Source organism: Pongo abelii, chromosome 15, assembly GCF_028885655.2.
Source record: "Pongo abelii isolate AG06213 chromosome 15, NHGRI_mPonAbe1-v2.0_pri, whole genome shotgun sequence".
In the NCBI taxonomy this organism is placed as follows: Eukaryota; Metazoa; Chordata; class Mammalia; order Primates; family Hominidae; genus Pongo; species Pongo abelii.
In genome coordinates, this window is record NC_072000.2 from 53,317,503 (window position 1) to 53,337,065 (window position 19,563).

Consider the following 19,563-nt stretch of genomic DNA (forward strand, 5'->3'; position numbering starts at 1 on the left):
TCACACTAAAGAATGGCAGGATCCGATTTGTGCTTTACCTAGCCTGACAAAATGATCACCTATTGAAAAGCCTAACAAAGAATTTCTCCTAATTTTTTAATCAATTGATATAAAATGTTTACAAAGGTTTTTTAAAATAGATCATACTTAATCATTCCTTTCTCAAGTTATTAAGGATATCCCAGAAAAATCTATGATACAGACATCATATTAATTTCTGGAATATGACAACAGAAAGATAATTCTTATTCCAAAAGGCGTAAATCTAATTTTTAAAGGACATGGGAGTAAAACTTCACATCAAGAAGATAAGGTCATCTGCAGAAACCCAGGAAGCCAGCACATGATATTGAAGACAGGTTACCAGGTTGCAGAAGGAATTCCAGCTAGGCAGGCTAGGGAATGGCACCCAGGAGACCCAATGAGGAGTGGCAGGTCTCCAGAGGGTGTGGCTTCCACTGCCATGGAAACAACATAACGAATGAGCAGAGACATTAGCATCTCAAAAAGGCTCCTTTTTCCTATAGTCTACATTTATAGGGATAAATATAAGGTTAAGGAACCCAGTTGCACAAACTATACCCTACACCTTACCTACACCTAAAAGAATCCCCTCAAAGTGGTTTTTATCCATGCTCCTCACATGGCATTACCAAGTTTTTCTTCCTATCCTCCCATAAATCCTGGTACATAACCTTCTCTCAGTTGCATATGCTCAGTTGGGTATGCGGCTATTTCCACGGGCATGCATGTTTGCACACAGACATGCACACACATACACTCACACACACACACCCCCACACACTCCAGCAACAATGTACCTGTCAAGCAAGTTGCCATCACTTCCAAGTTTCCAAGTTCCTGTCGTACACTTGGCTCCCAACCACCCCGGTGATCATCAGAATCAATCAGGAGCCTCATGCTGGTCAATTTTTTAATGGTTAACCAACATGCAACCTTTCAGTAACATCAACTCAAACACAAGCTCAAATGGTGAAACTCTCCAATGATATTTTCCTCTCTTATCCTGATGCATCCAACATTTCTGTCATGAAATGAATGCTTCCTCATTCGCTTTACCATATCTTAACATCATGAAGACAAGCAGATGACATCTAGCAATAGTAAATATATAAAGTAAGGATATAGGGAGAGTAAATCAAGCGGGCAGTCCAGCCTTGGGGTGATCTGACAGCAGATATCCAGGCCCCTACACTACTGGAGTTGAGTTTGAGAAGCAGAGCTCCAACACTTGGAGAAAATTACAAAAAGAAAATAGAGCCCAAATAATTGATCGGTAAAGGTACTAGACCAGTTTTTTGTTTGCTTGTTTTTTTGTTTTGTTTTGTTTTTTGAGACGGAGTTTTGCTCTTGTCCCCCAGGCTGGAGTGCAATGGCACAATTTCGACTCACTGCAACCTCCGCCTCCTGGGTTCAAGCAATTCTCCTGCCTCACCTCCTGAGTAGCTGGGATTAACCTGTCTTCAATATCATGTTCTAGCCTTCTGGGTTTCTGCAGATGATGTTATCTTCTTGATGTGAACCACCACCACACCCAGCTAAGTTTTTTGTATTTTTAATAGAGACAGGGTTTCACCATGTTGGCCAACCTGCTCTCGAACTCCTGACCTCAGGTGATCCACTCGCCTTGGCCTCCCAAAGTGCTAGGATTACAGGCATGAGCCACTGCACCTGGCCTAGACCAGTTATTAAAGCAGGAAATCAAGTGCAAGGAAATGAGACTGGAGACAGGAAATGAGACCCTCAGGTACCCAGTCAGAGCAAGTCTATCATCAAATCTGACTTCACGTTGCATCTCCGAATCTCCTTAAATGCTGCAGGACATGGTGCTAGAGTCAGCATAATATTACCTTCCCTGTAAGGAAAAGTCAGGTGGGCCTGCTGTGAGGATCAGAGACTTCAGAAGCAAAGAGGGAAACAAGAACCCGCAATGAGAAAGAAGCTGGTTAAACCAAAATAACTCAAAGTTCAGGTTCAGACAAATTGGGTCCCAGGCTACTGAACACATTTTCAGTTATGATCACAAACCACCATCAGGAATCTTGGAAGGTTCACAGTAAAGGCTTCAAGGAACAGAAGAGGTGGGCGAACACTGTTGCAAATTTTTGGACCATGAACACCAATCTCTGGCAAAATTATAAAACACATTAAATAAACAGCTCGTTATAAAAAAGAAAAGACACTGTGCTTAGGAATCTGCCTGAGTTCACTGAGAATAAGTCATTTAAACCTCATCTTTCTCTATTTTCAATGGCTACTAAACTGATGGTGCAGCAGAGATTATCAGCTGTTGGTCTGATTTCCACAATGAACTTGTCAAAATCTTTTATAAAATCCTCATAGAAAACATGGAGAAATACACACCAATTAAATTTTTAACTATTGGACGAATGTCTACCTAGATAGAGGACTTTTGTAGTGCACCAAAATAGTAGCATCCTTCAGCCCATCTCTGGTCTTGGCCACAGCTATGGGAGATATTCTGGGCAAGCTCATTTTTGCTGTGACAGCATTCTACCCCAAGCTGGGGCTGCATATTGCGTCCTTCATTTTCTTTCTCGGGGACTTCTCTGAAGCAGAGAGAGCCCACTGGCCCTATTCACAAGCACACCCTGAAAGGGCAGAGATGTCAATGCCCCCAGGGAAGACACATAACCAACTAGAGATGGATACCAGTGGATATATGCAACACACATCCATCCTTCTGAACAATTCCGGGAGGCATTCGGTGTACCTCTCAGGAGGTCTCTCTAGAATGGAGCCCCAATGCCTATAAGAGCCTCAAATGGCTGTGTTTCCTTCCCTGCCTCTCTCTCCCCACCTCCGCACTCCTGCTTTCTGGGATCATCTTCCAGATAAACATCTACACACAAATCCTTGAGTTGGCTACGTTTATGGAGAACTACAGTAAGATAGTCACTAAGTTCTTGCCATTGTCCTAGAGACATTTTTAAAGACAGAAAGGGCATGCATGGTAAATTTGTGCATGACCAAAAATAGGATGAAATACCTGAGAATAATACCAAAAAATCATTCAGAAAGACATGAATAGGCTGGAAAGACAAGCTAAAACAAAAAGCATGCAATATTATATAAATAAATTGATCATTCTAGACCCAAGTGTAAAACATCAAGTACACAACTGCAGATGGAAGAGGCCTGGCTTAAAAGCTGTTTGTGTTTAAAAGGCTCTTAATACAGATGATCTCATGTGCTGTTAGAGGAAGTGTAAATTAGTCAACACTTTCTGGAGCTGCACATATTCTGATTTATCCAATCTGGAGCTGTGCATATTCTGACATAAGTTCCTGCCAGGAATTTGTTAAATAAGTATGCAAATGTGTATATACAAGCATATTCATCACAGCATTTATTATAGAAAAAGAAATGTTTAACAATTTAAATAACTGTCAATAGAGAAATGGTTAAATAAACTATGGTACATCCACTCAATGGAATACTATAAAAAGATTAAGTATAATAAAGTTATTTCATAACTACTGGCATGGAAAAATATTTTATGATATAAAAATGTTGAAAAATCAGATTGCAAAGTAGTATGTCTGGTATTGTTCACTTTCATAAAACATACAAACAAATATATGTATATATAGGTATATACATTTTTAAAGTATGAAGGATTTACCTAAGTGATTTTTTCTATTTTTTAATCTATCTTTTATAGAGTTTCTACAATAACAATATTCTATTTCTGTTATGAGAAACAGATTCCTTTTTAAAGAAGAAGACCCCTGGATTTTATTTGCCATCACAATGTGAATCAATATGATACAAGTGATGCAAATGTAAATTTGGTAGAAGTATAGTGTTTAATTCTATTAAGGGTTAATAGACAGCCGGGCACAGTGGCTCACACCTGTAATCACAGCACTTTGGGAGGCTGTGGTGGGTGGATCATTAGGTCAGGAGATCGAGACCATCCTGGCTAACACGGTGAAACCCCATCTCTATTAAAAATACAAACATTAGCCGGGCGTGGTGTCAGGTGCCTGTAGTCCCAGCTACTCAGGAGGCAGAGGCAGGAGAATGGTGAGGCGGAGCTTGCAGTGAGCCGAGATCACACCACTGCACTCCAGCCTGGGTGACAGAGCAAGACTCCGTCTCAAAAAAAAAAAAAAAAAAAAAAAGAGTTAATAGACGTATAGTGTTCAGGAGGACTTGGAAGGCATAGGTCATTGTCCAGACCACTGGTCAGACCACATCCAGACCCTTCTTTCCAGGCTGGATTCCAAGTATTGAGAGTAACATTGATAAACTAAAGCTCATCAGAGAAGTGTTCCCAAGAGCGTGAAGGGCCAAGAAACCTGTTGTTGATGAATGGGTGATGAAATTGGGATGTTTATCCCTAACACCAGACACGCTTAAGCTAGTATGAGAGTTAGTATCAATAACAAAAAGAGCTAATGTGTAGAAGAAAGATCTGGATCATTCTGAACAGCTTTGGAGGACCAGTGGGTGAAAGTATAAATAAATCAGATTTTTCACTTACAACAAAGGAGAAAGAAAACGAGAAAAGGGGATAGAAAGAAAAGAAGTAAAAGAAACTTCTAACAATTCAAACTGTTTAAAAACTGAATAGGCCAAAGTGATGAGTTAGTTCATCACTGAATATGTGAAAATGCATATTCGGGTCCATCTTGCAGGAATAGTATTGTGGGGTCTTATACTGGGGATGATCCCTAATGTTCCTTCCAATTCTAGGGTGTTATGAAAATTCACTCACTCCCTTATATCCTCCAATATGCAGTCTGCAAAACAGATGACAGGAAATAAATCAAATGCTTGGGTTCAATAGCGCATAGAACTAAGGATAACGTAATTCCCTTGAGTACAGCATGACTCATTCAGAACATTCACATTTCTGTAGAATTTGGAGAAATTGTTATGAAAATGTTAAGTGTATAAGAGGTGAATGTCACTTAAAGTTAGAATTGTTTCTTGTTTCCGTACTGCAGTAGTAACAGCTTCTTGTCCATGTTCCAGGCCTAGTTTATCAAAATGAAAGTTGGCTTGGGGATTTGTGTAACTGTACGGTCCTTCAACTGAGAAGACTCACAGTGGTAATCCTTTCATATGAAGTTTTTCTCACACAAAAAGTTACCTCACTATAATAAACTGTTTCATCTTTTCAAAATGAGTGGAATACTTACCTATGTCACACAAATATAAGGATAAATAATAATTTTAAAATTATATTACTTACCTAAATTATATATAAATTGTAATAAAGTGCATTTACTTAGCATAACAAATACCATTACAAAATAGGAAATAATATATAAAATAAGACATATTTGCCCATATGAATCACACGTCAGATCTTACAGTTGCTTCTTGTGAAAGTGTAACAGTGCCTCTTGAAAGTGAACACCATCTGCACGGTATAGCACCCCCTAGAGTGGTAGGGTGTGGTCCTTTGTTAAGAAGAGCTCCCTGTGTCCCCTAAGTTCTTCTGAGCAGGGTTGGGAGGACAAGCATGGTGGAGTGGCTCAAGGTCAGAGTCCCATTTTCTCATCAGACAAAGGTCCCAGGCTAGAGAGATAGCATGCTTGTTGAAGAAGACCACGGTCATTTCTTAGGGTGCTGATCCTCAAGAAGGGATGAAAGGTAATGTCATCAGATTGACAGCAATCTGACGCAAAGTAAAAGTAGCCCACAAAGCTCTAGGTTTCATCCAGGAAGCGCCTAGTCAAAGCTCAGACTCTAATGTGGAGGCCCCAGAGACAGGTCAGACTGAACTATTATTCCAAGTTTTGACTAATTAGCACTTACTGAGAGTTTAACATGGCAGCGACCCTGAATGTTCTTATGTATTCGTTGAGTCCTCACAACTCTCCATTAGGCAGAAACTACTATTTTCCCATTTTGCACATTAGATGACTGAGATTTCAGTAACTTTCACAAGGCTAGGAGGTTAACTCAGGTCTTTCTGACACCACACTCTATATAAAATATCTCATGCAGGCTGGGTGCAGTGGCTCACGCCTGTAATCCCAGAACTTTGGGAGGCTGAAGCAAGTGGATCACTTGAGGCCAGGAGTTCAAGACCGGCCTAGCCAAAATGGTGAAACTCCGTCTCTACTAAAAATACAAAAATTAGCTGGGCATGGTGGCACACCTATAGTCCCAGCTACTCTGGAGGCTGAGGCATGAGAATTGCTTGAACCCAGGTGATGGAGACTGCAGTGAGCCGAGGTCGCACCACTGCACTCCAACCTGGGAAATAGAGCAAAACTCTATCTCAAAAAATAAAAATAAATAAAATAAAAAATCTCATGCAAAAGGTGAATTGGTCCATGATGAAACAATCTCACTATTTCTCAGAGCTGGTTGTAGTTCAGGATTTGGATATTGTGAGTATATGAATTTGTACTATCGTTTCCAGTCAGGTTCCTCAGGCTCAGCCAGCTCCCTGAATGCTTCTTCCACATAACATAATTCTAACTGTTTAAAAACTTAATCTATTTACAAACATCAATTGAGGACCTACTAGTAGTGGATGCTATGCTGGATTCTGGGATACATAGGTAAGAACCAGACAGGCACCCTGCCTTGAAGAGTCTCAGAACAGTCTAGTAGAGATAAGGTATATGCAAAGAATGAAATAAAAGTTTAAAAGGCACTGACAGAAAAAGAAAAGCTGGAAAAAGTAAGACTGTCTCCAAATCCAGGAATAAGGAAAAAGAAAGGAGAGAAGAGGACAAAAAAGAATGAAAACAGGCAGGGGAAATAGCATGATCTGAGGCATATTTCCTGAAAATAAGGGCCTTGGCTAAATGTAAAATATGTAAGAATCATGAGAAATAAATTTCCAAAGATAGGTTTGGGCCAGATCTTAAAGAGCCCAGATTTTTGAAAAGTAAGGAATTTGGGCATCATTCTATAGGCTATGGCTAAGGAATTCAATCTCGAGGAGCTTAACCTTGTCTGTTCCTAACCACATCTTATCTATGTTAATAAAAAAACAATGGGGAAGGAGTGGGAGAAAATGGGGAAATGTTGGCCAAAGAGTACAAAGTTTCAGTTAGACAAAAGAAATAAATTGTGCAGATGTACCATACAGCATGGTGACCACAGTTAATAACAATGTACTGGGTACTTGAAAATTTCTGAGAGTAGATCTTTAAAATGTTCTCACCACAAAAAAAGATAAGTACGTGAGGTAAGAGATGATTAATATGTTAATTTTCTTAATTTAATTATTTCACGGTATATACAGATATCTAAACATCACATCATATACCATAAATATATACAATTTTTGTCAATTTTACCATAATAAAACTAGAGAAAGATAAATAAATAAAATAAAATAAAAGCAATGGGCCCAATGCAAAGTAATAAATTGTAATCAAGTTTACTTGACAGACATGCTGTTTACCCCGTGAGATCCTGAGAGGATATTTTGTCCAGACTACTCTTTGTTTCGTATTTTTTTACTTCTAGAAAACACTGTTTTTAGGTAAATAAATATGTAAATATTACTGTATATAAAAATGCTTTAATGACTGAAGAAAATTGATTATAAAAAGCCTCTCAAAACTCAGATGAATTAGGCCATGTGCAGTGGTTCACATCTGTAATCCCAGCACTTTGGGAGGCCAAGGCAGGAGGATCACTTGAGCCCAGGAGTTCAAAGCCAGCCTGAGCAACATAGGAAGACCCCATTACTACAAAATAAATAAATAAATAAAATTTTTTGGAAATCTTTACTTTTCAAAATCTGGGCTGTTTAAGATCTGGCCCAAAGCAATCCTTGAAAATTTATTTCTCATGACTCTTACATACTTTGCATTTCAGCCAAAGCCCTTATTTTCTGTAAATATGCCTCAGATCATGCTATTTTCCCTGCCTGTTTTCATCCTTTTTTGTCCTCTTCTCTTCTTCCCTTTTCCTTATTCCTGGATTTGGAGACAGTCTTACCTTTTTCAGCTTCTCTTTTTCTGTCAGTGCCTTTTAAACCTTTATTCCATTCTTTGTATATACCTTATCCCTACTAGACTTGCTAACTTTTTAATTAGTTAAGCATAGTGGCTGTGATCACACCACTGCATTCCAGCCTGAGCAACAGACCTCAAAAAAAAAAAAAAAAAAAAAAAAAACACTCCTGATAAACTAAACATAAACAGAAGCTGAATGGCCTTTAAAATACACATTGGAGATGGTTCATGCCAGAGTCTCACTGAGTTCACCATACGTTTTAAAATAGTTTGAAATATTAGCCCAACTAACTTTTGTTAGAAACCCAGTTGATCTCAGGAAAATAAACAGAAATATATTAATTTGACACAAAAGTGATGCTGTTAGAAGACAACCCCATTTGGTTCTTAAAAGGCAGCTCATTTTGACAATAAGTTTCACCTACATTAAGAACAGGCACAGGTTTACCCAGATCTGTATGCCCAAGGAAACATGGAAACCAGCACTACAAGCTCATTGCCAAGAGAGGGGCATAATGAAGAGTGGCAGCATAGGTACATTCAATGCTGTATTCTAAAAGGAAATCAGAGTAAAAAGAGTTTTCCAATGTTGGTAATTTCCTATATGATGCTGCTTCTGGCTCTCTCTAGGAATGTTCTGTACAAGTAGCAGTCATATCCAAGTGCCTTAATTTAGTTGTTCGACTAAGACAGAAATCTGTCTTCACTGCAAAATAGAACTAGCCATTTATATATCCAGCATTCACTGCTTTGGGGTTTCTCCAGGGCTTCTAGAGCTTTAGTGAGTCTTTTAAATACTATTGATGATAATCACTGAATTGGTCAACTGACTAATGAAGTTGATTTATTTATGTATTTATTCTGAAACTTCATTGAGTACCTACTATGGTTCAGGCACTGGATGCTGAGAATATAATGGTGAACAAGATAAACAATTCCCTCTCTCAAGGTTATACACTGCAGCGAAGATGACATTAGTGCCTGTTCTATGCTGTGATATGCTAAAAACTGTGGGCATAGTTAGTTGGGGAGATACAGGGACAAAGAAAGGAGAAGGAAGGAAGGAAGGAAGGAAGGAAGGAAGGAGGGAGGGAGGAAAGAAGGAAGGGAGGGAAGGAAGGAAAGAAGGGAAGGAAGGGAAGGGAAGGAAAGGGAAGGGAGGGAAGGAGGGAACATACACAATGATATTATCCCATCCTTAAGACTTTTTTTAACCTTGTTGGAGACACAAGACATAATATGAACAAAAGTGAAACATAATAGACTTGGAAACAAAAATTTTGGCTTCAAGAATATCATCAAAAAAATCACACATACACAAATACACACAAAGGTTTGAACTTTAGTAACATCTGAGTAATGTGTCAGCAGTTTTCCCTGTCAGCAAGGGAATTTGTCTGAAAAAGTCCTAATTAATGAGTCTTCCTTTGAAATCTGAGTTGAGATGCTAAAAGAGCTCTCCATGCTGGCACAAAGCAATTTGTACACATTTGAGAAATGATTCTGTAAAGAAAAGCTTCAAGAACATCATTATATTTGGAGTGCACCTGCTGGGGAGCCAATTGTTGGACATTTTTAGATGCTACCTCAGCAGCCGATGAGGTTTGAATGTGTAATTATTGTATTTATATTCTTATACTCTGCCAAAGTTCATTGTAAAATAGTGTCATTTTCCATATGGTTTTTGACCTGTCCTTTAGACCCAGGTCCATCTGCTTTTCTAGTGTGATGACTTTAAGTTGGAGATTGTGAAGCACAGAGTCAAGAAGATAAATAGAAGTTGCATCTCCACTCCAAGGCAAAGTTCTTAAAAATGCAAAACTAATAACATGAGCTATTATGATATATCTATGCTAAGTGAAGCACAGAAAAGTGATGTGGAGAGAGGTTACCTCTTGACATCACAGTTTGGGCTAAAGCAGTTTTTCTCGCAATGTAGTTATGGCTCATATCACAATCTTAAGTACGAAATAATAGACCAATTTTTTTCTTGTCTTACAATGAATTTATGTAAACTGAGAACGCCTTCTGACCCTATTAGCAGAAGAGCCAACTTCAGTCATTACTGGAGCTTGCTACACACTCTCACTCTTGGGGTCATGGAGAGGTCTCGAGGTTTTGTGATGAAAAGAAGAGCACATTGGAGGAGACCCCTCTCATGTTAGGTCCACAGCAGTTACCACTGAGATGGCATGTTCCACGCCCATCTCCCTTGAAGTATGGCAGCTCTCTGCTTCCCAGTTTTAATTGGGGCACTCCCACTTTGTGGGAGGCTGAGAATTCTTGTCCTATGTCAGCTTCCCTGCTGCTCCATGTCACCCTTTTCCCTGAGGTCTGGCCACCCATACTGGGTGCAGCTGAGAGCAGACATCTGCGCTTAATACATCTTCCTTTCCTCTCTCCCCTAATTTCTGACCAGCATAATCCCCCACAAAGAACTCAGGCTTCCAAGGGGAAAAAATCCAGGAAGACAAATTGTTTAATTTTTTTCAACCATCAACAAACCCTCCTCGATGGCAAATGAGCGTAAGAGCCCAGCTACCTGGAAGGAAATGATGAGCACAAAATCAAGGAAGAACCAAAACACAATCAATATCTCAATACGTCATCCTGCCACAATCAAATAACATCATTTGAACTTCAGAAGAGCTGGAAATGGATACGTTTCATTAATGTCAGGATTCGGGAAATGCTTCTCAGATTTTTTTCCATGAGTCAATGCAAAATGGAACATGAATGTCGGAAGTGTGAAAGCAGCTCCTGGTTTCCTTGTGGGAATAGAGATAGAATAAACAAAAAGACATAACTCCCTTCTCTCATTCACACAGAAAAGCATCGCAATTAACACAGACCAGAGCAGGCCTGGAGCTATTTTTCCTGTTCAACAGCATGCAATGTGTTTACATTTCATTAAGATCCATATTCACACTGGTGATGGCATGACACAAAGTCCAGGGCTACTTTGCCCCTGAAGTGGTACCCCAATGTGACTGCAGTTATTAGAGTGTTCAGGGATAGCCATCTGTGATTTCATACTAGAGATTAAGATCTTTGAGGAGAGAGAGATAGAAATAGCACCAACACTTCTAAACTCAAATTAGTATGTATGCTTGCCAGATACAGCACAGAAAAAAATAATTAATGACCATTTTAATGTGAATTATGGATGTGTGACCTAGGTCACACTCTGAGTACCTATGCTCCAGTTCTGAAACTTTCTTTGGTGGAAGAATGAAATAATATCAAAAATATGATCATTTGAAACTGCCTGAAGCAAAATGAGTGAGTTAGCTGTTGCCTGGTCTCTCCAGCTATTCAGCAACAACCTCCAGGGAAATTTTGTCTTGGCTGATATGCAAAGCTGATGGAGCCAAGGTCCTGTCTTCAAAACATGAGTGTAAGTGACATGCTGGAAGAACATTTGTGCAGTCTTCACGGACAAATTCATCTCAGTGGTTGGCATTCTTATTTGTGACTTAATGAATAATTGTTGAATGAATGGATGATTGTGTGAATGAGTAAGTAAATGAAAGGTTGCAAAGGCCCTCGGAATGAAAGGCGCTTTAGGGATTGCTTTTCACCAAAAGCAGAGTGAGCAAGAGAGAGTGCTGTGAGACAACGATGAAGATGAAAACAAGGGCCAGATAACTCAACATCTGGCATGCCATAGTAAGGAGATGGACTGTATTTTTTATGATATTGGAAGCTTCTGATGGATTTTTAACAGCTCAATGACGTGATCTGTGCTTTAACTCTGAGTACTACGTTTAGAATAAAATAGAATTGCAGTGGCATATACAGAACAAGTAGGGTGCTACACAGTAGTCCAAGAGAAAGATGATGGAGGCTTGGACCAAAATGGAGTTGACAAAGGAAAAGACAAGCAGACAGGTCCAAGACATTTTGAAAAGAGGAGTCAAGGACAACTACCAGGTTTTTGCTTTAGTGACTAGAGGACAAGGAAACCATTTACCAGGATGGAGAGGACTGGATATGGCCAACTTAGAGAGGAAAATCATGAGTCCAGTTTTGATGCTAAGTTTAAGAGGGAAGTGAGGCACGCAAAGGGAGATGTTGAGAAGGCAATTAGAGATGAGTCCTGCACCCAGCACAACTAACTAGAGATCAAAAGCTTGGAGTGATCAGCATAGACATGGTACTTAAAATCATGGAAAGGATCAGACTACCTAGGGAGAGAGCACAAGCATGAAGAGGGTCCAGGGTCCAGCCCTGAGGAACTCCAATAGGAAGGGGCTGGATAGAGCAGAAAGGCCAGGAAGGAAGAAAACCAAGAGAGGATGTTGGTGCCACAGAAACCAAAAAAAGAAAAATAGGAGAGACAGAGAGAGAGAATGTCACCAGATAAAAGGCACCAATAGCTACATGGAGTCAAGGAAGAAGATGAAAAATGTTTCACTGGATTCAGCAGGAGTCATTGACTTTGATGAGCTATTCTAGCAGAAACCAGATTGCAGCACAGAGCACAGTGAGAAGAGATTACAGTATAGACTACTCTTTCAGGAAGTATATTTAACCTTCATTATTTCCACCAATTCTTTCACCTATTTAACCCTAAAATCAAACACTTCCATGTTTGCCCTGAAAATTAACAAACCACTTACAATGAAATGGCTTCAGCCTTTGAAAGAATAAGGTATCAGATGTGTGTATATATGGAAAGATGAAGGAACCAGATGTGTGTGTGTGTGTACCAGATGTATATATTAATACATAGACATGGAAAGATGAACAAGATATATAGTTAAATGGAAAGAAATTGAGGGTTGAAAACAGATAAAATAAAGAAAATACACATATATGTTTAAAAAAACAATATGTTGAAGGAATACATAGCAAAGCAATAATTGTGATTATTTCTGAGTGCAGGAGTGTGAAGCATTTTCATAGCTTCTGTCACACAAATTTTATAGAAGTATAACTTATTTTTATAATCAGAGAAAAATAAGTTTGTTTATTTTAGGACCATTATAAAACGCTGTATCAAAAGAAAATGCTCTTAACCCACAGGAGCTCACATTTAATTGGTCTATAAGATGTGGCCTAAAAGAACTAACACATTCTAACTGCTCTGCAGAGGAAAAGACCGTCCATCTTTGCCAGAGAGCAGCCGACTTTTGGTTGGGGCTCTTCATAAAACATCCTGTAAAAAAACCTTCTAAAAGTCAGTTATAAACTTCCAAACTTTCCAGCAAAGAAAAGTGCTTTAGTGCAAAGTAGAATCTGACTTGAGAAGTGCCACAGATGGAAGACTGCCTTCAAATACAAGTTTAAATTATCTTCCTTCTGTGTCTGCTTTAATGGCAAGCATTTGATAAGTTTCTTTTTTCTAATAAATTACCAATAAGTAATTGTAAAAATGCAATGTTTTTAAAGCAAGTCAGACAATTTACAACTGATAAATCAAAAGATCTGAAACTATGTTAACATGGTCAAAGTCAATATTAGCCGTGTTTATACATCAAAAGTGTGGATCTAGCCAAATGAACAATGCTCCATAGGGAAAAATGTTTTATTGACCTCAATGGCAACAGTTGGTTTCCAAGAAGGAAATTTCATTACTTTGTGTTATGTGTTCTACTACAGATCCTGCTTTGTTGTAAACTTGTCATTTTGAGTCTGAGTTCTGCATTTGTTGCTGAAATACAGGGGCAGTGAATCTACACCCTGAGAACCCAGAGTGGAAATTGGTGTCCTTTCATTTGTTCTGACTCACCATCCAATCAGCACCAGTGACCTACTGAACTGGCATGAGGGAACACACATGAAGAGGAAGATACTCAATTAGATCTGTGCCCTTTGCAATCTTCAATTTGTCAGTCAAGCCACCCTCTAATTCATATCTATTTCTGGATACATAATTTTTCTGTTCCAGAACATATTGTCTGTTTTAGCTTTATACTCCAAAATAGAATTGGCTGGCTTTTGTTTTATCAATTTGCAAAGTGTCTCTAATTTGCTGCTACCCATTTTCACCTTTCTTTTTCCTACCAAACATCTGTTCACTTTACATTTTTTTCTGATCATACTATCCTAACATTCTATTCTAACATACAATTTCCTGATACTCTCAAAAACAAACAAAAATCTCTTGGGAGCCACTCATTCAACGTTCACATTCAAGGTTATTATAACTCAGTTTGGGAGAAATATAAAATACAATTTTATTAATAATTTAAAGAGATTTCAAGCTCAAAATGTCCAACCCCCTAATTCTACAAATAAGAAAATTACTAAGCCCACTAATATCTGATGGCCTGATCAGAGCACACTAAGAAATGGCTCAGATCTATTACTACTACCTAAAAAAGCACTGGAGACTTTTTTACATGCATAGGTCAGTAATAAGAATGGTAAAGGAAGCATCACATTGGTTTTATATTACAATTATTTGGGATTATTTGTCTTCCCCAATAGATCGTAATATGCTAGAGAGCAGAAACTATGGTGTGTTCATTTTACTCATAGCAGCACAAAGGAATGCTTAATAAATATTTGCCATCTTCAATGTGTTGAGTGGCTTTGTAGTTGACCTCCTGGTAACAAGATGGTTTCCAGGTAACTAGCATCACTTATAAACACAGCAATATCCAGCAGAAGAAGAACTGGTTCTTCTGGGTCACCTGAGTACATCTGAACCACTCACTTTTAAGGGGAATGGAGTCACCATGCCTGGTTTTATGAAGTCACCAGCAATATCTATGTAACACTAATAACACCTTGTAACAACCTGGGAGCTTGCTTGTAGAGACATATAAATAAAAATGCAAACTGCAAAGTTGTGTGTACTTTACAATTCAACTTTGTAAAATGTTTGCACATATGGCAAAAAAACTCTGAAATATATACCTATTAAAATATATTTGCTTGACAGGATAAAGGCTCTTTTTCTTCTGTTGTCAATTTCTTTCTTAATATTGTTGGATTGTTTTAGAACTTTTTTAAAAAATCAAGCGAACTTTAATATTCACATACATAGCCCAGTTTAACGAGACAAAAGTCTTTGACCTCTGATCTTACCCTTCAGGACTGACTACCCAAGAAATAGATGACCCTCCCCAGGGCAGATCTATTCCAGGAGCAACTGAGACAGGTTCCCCAGGTGATGAGCATTGATAGCAGCTTCACTTTTCTTGACAATGTCCAATGAGAGTGCACTGAAGGTTGCTGAGGTAAGTGGCAACACCTGCTATGTGTGGAATTTTGGGAAGGATGGTAGAGTTAGGGAGAGCTCTGAGTCATCCTCTGGCCCTTCTGTTGTCTCCTCAGAAGCTGACTTCAATGGATGATGGTGACATCCTGGAAGATGCCACAGCAACTGCACCCACAGTGTGGTGTGATGGAATGAGAAGGGAGGAGCCTGAACTACCCAGGGAGCAGGTCAAATCAGGAGATCATGCCTGCTGGGACACGTCATTGAGGGTGAACAAGCAAAGAAAAAGAGACCACCACCACGAAATTTTACAGTATTGGCTGTTGGATGGTTTTCCAGGGTAGGAGGTTATATTGTGTGTTACTTGTAAAAGTTTTTTCATATAGGTTGTGGCCAGGAAGCTTGCAGTGAAAATAAAATTGCAGCCTACCAGTGCAGGACAGGACAGACATTTTCCAGGGCTTATGGATGGGGCTTGCTCCAGCAAGCACTCCTAAAGAGACAGGTGCTATATGCTTCGGAACAGCTCCATCCATTTTCCATTCTTAATCTCCTCCAACAGGCGCAGTGTACTGAGTACTGAATCTATTGAACTAGTTTACTTTGTAATAAACAAATATTTCCATTTTGACTTTCTAAGGTAAGAGACTTTTATATCATATATAAAAAATAAATCATAAGCATCAAATATCAAATAATCATTATAGATGGCAAGTAAAAATGTTCAGAAACACTCCATTGACCAAATAATCAAAGAAATACTAATTAAAATAATACAGAATGTTTTTCATTCATTACACTAGAAAAAGTATTTAACAATATTAAGCTCAGGAGAAGGAGAAGTGAAATGAAAATGGATACTCTAGTGCCATGTAAATTAGAATCACTTTTTATAGAGAGTAATTTAGCAGACAAACAAAATGATCATTTCATTGGAACCATCAAATATATCACAGAAATCTAATTCAAGAAATAATCCAAAATGTAGAAAAATCTGTAGACCCAAAGATGTTTGTCATAGTGTTCTTTATATTAACCTAAATATAAAATAATTGGGGGCCATTAAACTAAATCATAAAATATAACATCAATTGACTATTGTGCCACCATTATCAACCCTAGTTAGGAAAACTGTGTTGAGGTAGAGAAAAAGTACAATTTAACTCATGTTTTAATTTTGAAACACAGAGAAAATGTATGCTTATCTTGCCTGCAATTAATTTGGTCATCCTGCTGAGCCCCCATTTGATACGGTTTGATTCTGTGTCCCCATCCAAATCTCATCTCAAATTGTAATCCCCACTTGTTGAGGGAGGGACTTGGTGGGAGGTGATTGGATCATGGGAGCAGTTTCTCCCATGCTGTTCTCATCATAGTGAGGGAGTTCTCATGAGATCTGATGGTTTAAAAGTGGCAGTTTCCCCTGCCCACTCTGTCTCTCCTGACGCCATGTAAGATGTGCCATGCTTCCCCTTTGCCTTCCACCATAATTGTAAGTTTCTTGAGGCCTCCCTAGCCATGCAGAATGGTGAATCAATTAAACCTCTTTTCTTTATAAGTTTCCCAGTCTCAGGCAGTTCTTGATAGCAGTGTGAAATGGGCTAATATAGAGAATTGGTACTGGCAGAGGAGGGTAATGCTATAAAGATAAACTGAAAATGTGGAATCAACTTTGGAACTGGGTAATGGGCCAGAGGCTGGAACAGTTTGGAGGACTCAGAAAAAGACAAGAAGATGTGGGAAAGTTCGAAACTTCCTAGAAATTTGTTGAATGGTTTTGACCAAAATGCTGATAATGATATGAACAATGAAGTCCAGGCTGAGGTGGTCTCAGATGGAGATGAAGAACTTATTGGGAACTGGAGTAAAGGTCATTCTTGCTATGCTTTACAAAGAGACTGGTGGCATTTTGCCCCTGCCCTAGAGATCTGTGGAATATTGAACTTAAGAGAGATGATTTAGGGTATCTAGCGGAAGAAATTTCCACGGAAATCTTTAGTAAAAGGCGAAAGATTTATACGATTATGAAGAGAAACCAGAGCATAGCAGAAGAAATTTCTAAGCAGCATAGCATTCAAGAGGTGACCTGGCCAATTCCAAAAGCATTCAGTCATATGTACTCACAAAGAGATTATCTGAAACTTGGAACTTTTATTTAAAAGGGAAGCAGAGCATAAAAGTCTTGAATATTTGCAGCCTGACCATGAGGTAGAAAAGTAAAACCCATTTTCTGGGGAGAAATTCAAGCTGGCTGCAGAAATTTGCATAAGTAACAAGGAGTTGAGTGTTAATCCCTAAGACAATGGGGAAAATGTCCCCAAGGCATTTCAGAGATCTTCACAGCAGCCCTTTCCATCAAAGGCCTGGAGGCCTAGGAGGCCTAGGAGGAGGCCCAGCGCTCTGCTGCTTTGTAGAGCCTTGAAACTTGATGCCCAGCATCCCAGCTGCTCTAGCTCCAGCCATGGCTAAAAGGGACAAAGGTACAGCTCCAGCCATTGCTTCAGAAGATGCAAGTCCCAAGTCTTGGTGGCTTCCATGCGGTGTTGGGCCTGTGGGTGCACAGAAGACAAGAGTTGAGGTTTGGGAACCTCCACTTAGATTTCAGGAATGTATGAAAATACCTGGATATCCAGGCAGAAGTCTGCTGCAGGGGTGGAGATGTGCCTAAACAGGAAAGAAGTCCAGAGGTTTCTGAGTTAGTTGATTTAGTGGCTCATTAGTATAATCCTAGGTTCTTTTTATAAACTGGTTCTCCCATTAACAAGCACAAACCTGGACATGGTGCAAAAGAACCATCTCATCCATTGTCTTCTTAAAAGCAAGAGAAGACTTCCCACCTTCACAGCGTATTGGCAGATGAAGAATTAACCCTCAAACCACAGATAGAGCACCTCACCTGAATCATACAGAGAAGAAAAACACCTGGACACAATCAAGGTTCTGTTAGCAAAGAAGACCAGTGAAATAGGCATACAGTAAATAACCAGTAAACAACCAGCAAGTGTCTGATCTTCCAGTTTGGAGCTTGGCATTTATTATATACCAACCTCACATTTTTGTGTGCCGTGGAAAGTTAGGCAAAAAATTTGGATACTCATTAAAGAAATGAAGGATGTTAAACATTTTTAAATTATAATTCTTGTTTTTTATATTTATAATGAAATGTTGAATGACAAAAGCCAATTGAAAAAATATGCATTGACTACAACTAAAACTATGTTTTTAAATGCATTTTAATATAAGAAAGAAAACATACTAAAATCATAAAAGTGATTGTGATTAAGGTCTTGGGACTATTGATGGTTTTTCTCCTAATTTCCAAGTCTTTTATAATATGCATAAACTCTTATATAATTTTTTAATTATGAAAATTCCAAACTCCATTCTATTTTATGTTTTTCTTTTAAAATTCTCATTATTATTGTGCTCCAATTTTCTTTATTTTAACATCCTATAAAAGAAAGTACCCTGCATAGCCTACCTATATTCATTTTACATATGAGGCACAAATACTTTTCATGAACAGGGTAATTAAACGAAATATTCCTCTGTCATAAAGGCACGCTCAATGTAGCTAAACTTGCCTTTAAATGTACTCCCTCATTAAATCTGAAGAGGTTATTTCTACTATTTTTCCCACAACCACTGTAAAATTCTAATGGGCTCCATAATTATTTCCTATTTTTCAAGGCACTTTCAAATTTGTACATTAGTGACACTGAAACACTTAAGCTACTATTTTTGAGGTATTATTCACTCCTAAAGCACCTTTAAAAGGGAAGTCTTAATTCTGCTCTTTTTATCTCCTAATTTCTTCAAGCCCAAGAGTTAGGTTGGCTTCCAGAGTAGTTATTTGGTTTGAAATATGCCAACTCCCATTTAAGCAGAAGCTGATTCTGAATATAATGTGTTCACCAGCCTTGCAGTCATTTCCCCACCACCCAACCTGCTGGCTCCACTGCTGATGCTGCTATTGCATGCCTTTTCCCTGTTGGTTTGTGGGTACTGCCAAAACATTCAAATCAGTCTGTCATGTGCTTTCTTCTGCTATATCCAGCTTTTATAATTTATTGTTATAGAAAATCAAGAGTGGAATTGTCAGAGCCAAGATGGCCGAATAGGAACAGCTCCGGTCTACAGCTCCCAGCATGAGTGACGCAGAAGACGGGTGATTTCTGCATTTCCATCTGAGGTACCGTGTTCATCTCACTAGGGAGTGCCAGACAGTGGGCGCAGGTCAGTGGGTGAGTGCACCGTGCGCCAGCCGAAGCAGGGGTGAGGCATTGCCTCACTCGGGAAGTGCAAGGGGTCAGGGAGTTCCCTTTCCAGGGGTGACGGATGGCACCTGGAAAATCGGGCCACTCCCACCCGAATACTGTGCTTTTCCGACGGGCTTAGGAAACGGTGCAC

The 19,563-nt window shown here is 38.9% G+C and overlaps 1 non-coding gene and 1 pseudogene across 1 annotated transcript; one reads left to right on the forward strand and one right to left on the reverse strand.

Moving 5' to 3' along the window:
- Window positions 1-15,139: 15,139 nt before the first annotated feature.
- The window catches only part of LOC100453460 (ATP synthase F(0) complex subunit C2, mitochondrial-like), a 51,877-nt pseudogene continuing 47,453 nt past the window's right edge, over window positions 15,140-19,563 (forward strand).
- LOC112128973 (U5 spliceosomal RNA) lies at window positions 17,082-17,197 on the reverse strand. Its single transcript, XR_002911403.2, has one exon. It is a non-coding gene; the product is annotated as a U5 spliceosomal RNA (small nuclear RNA).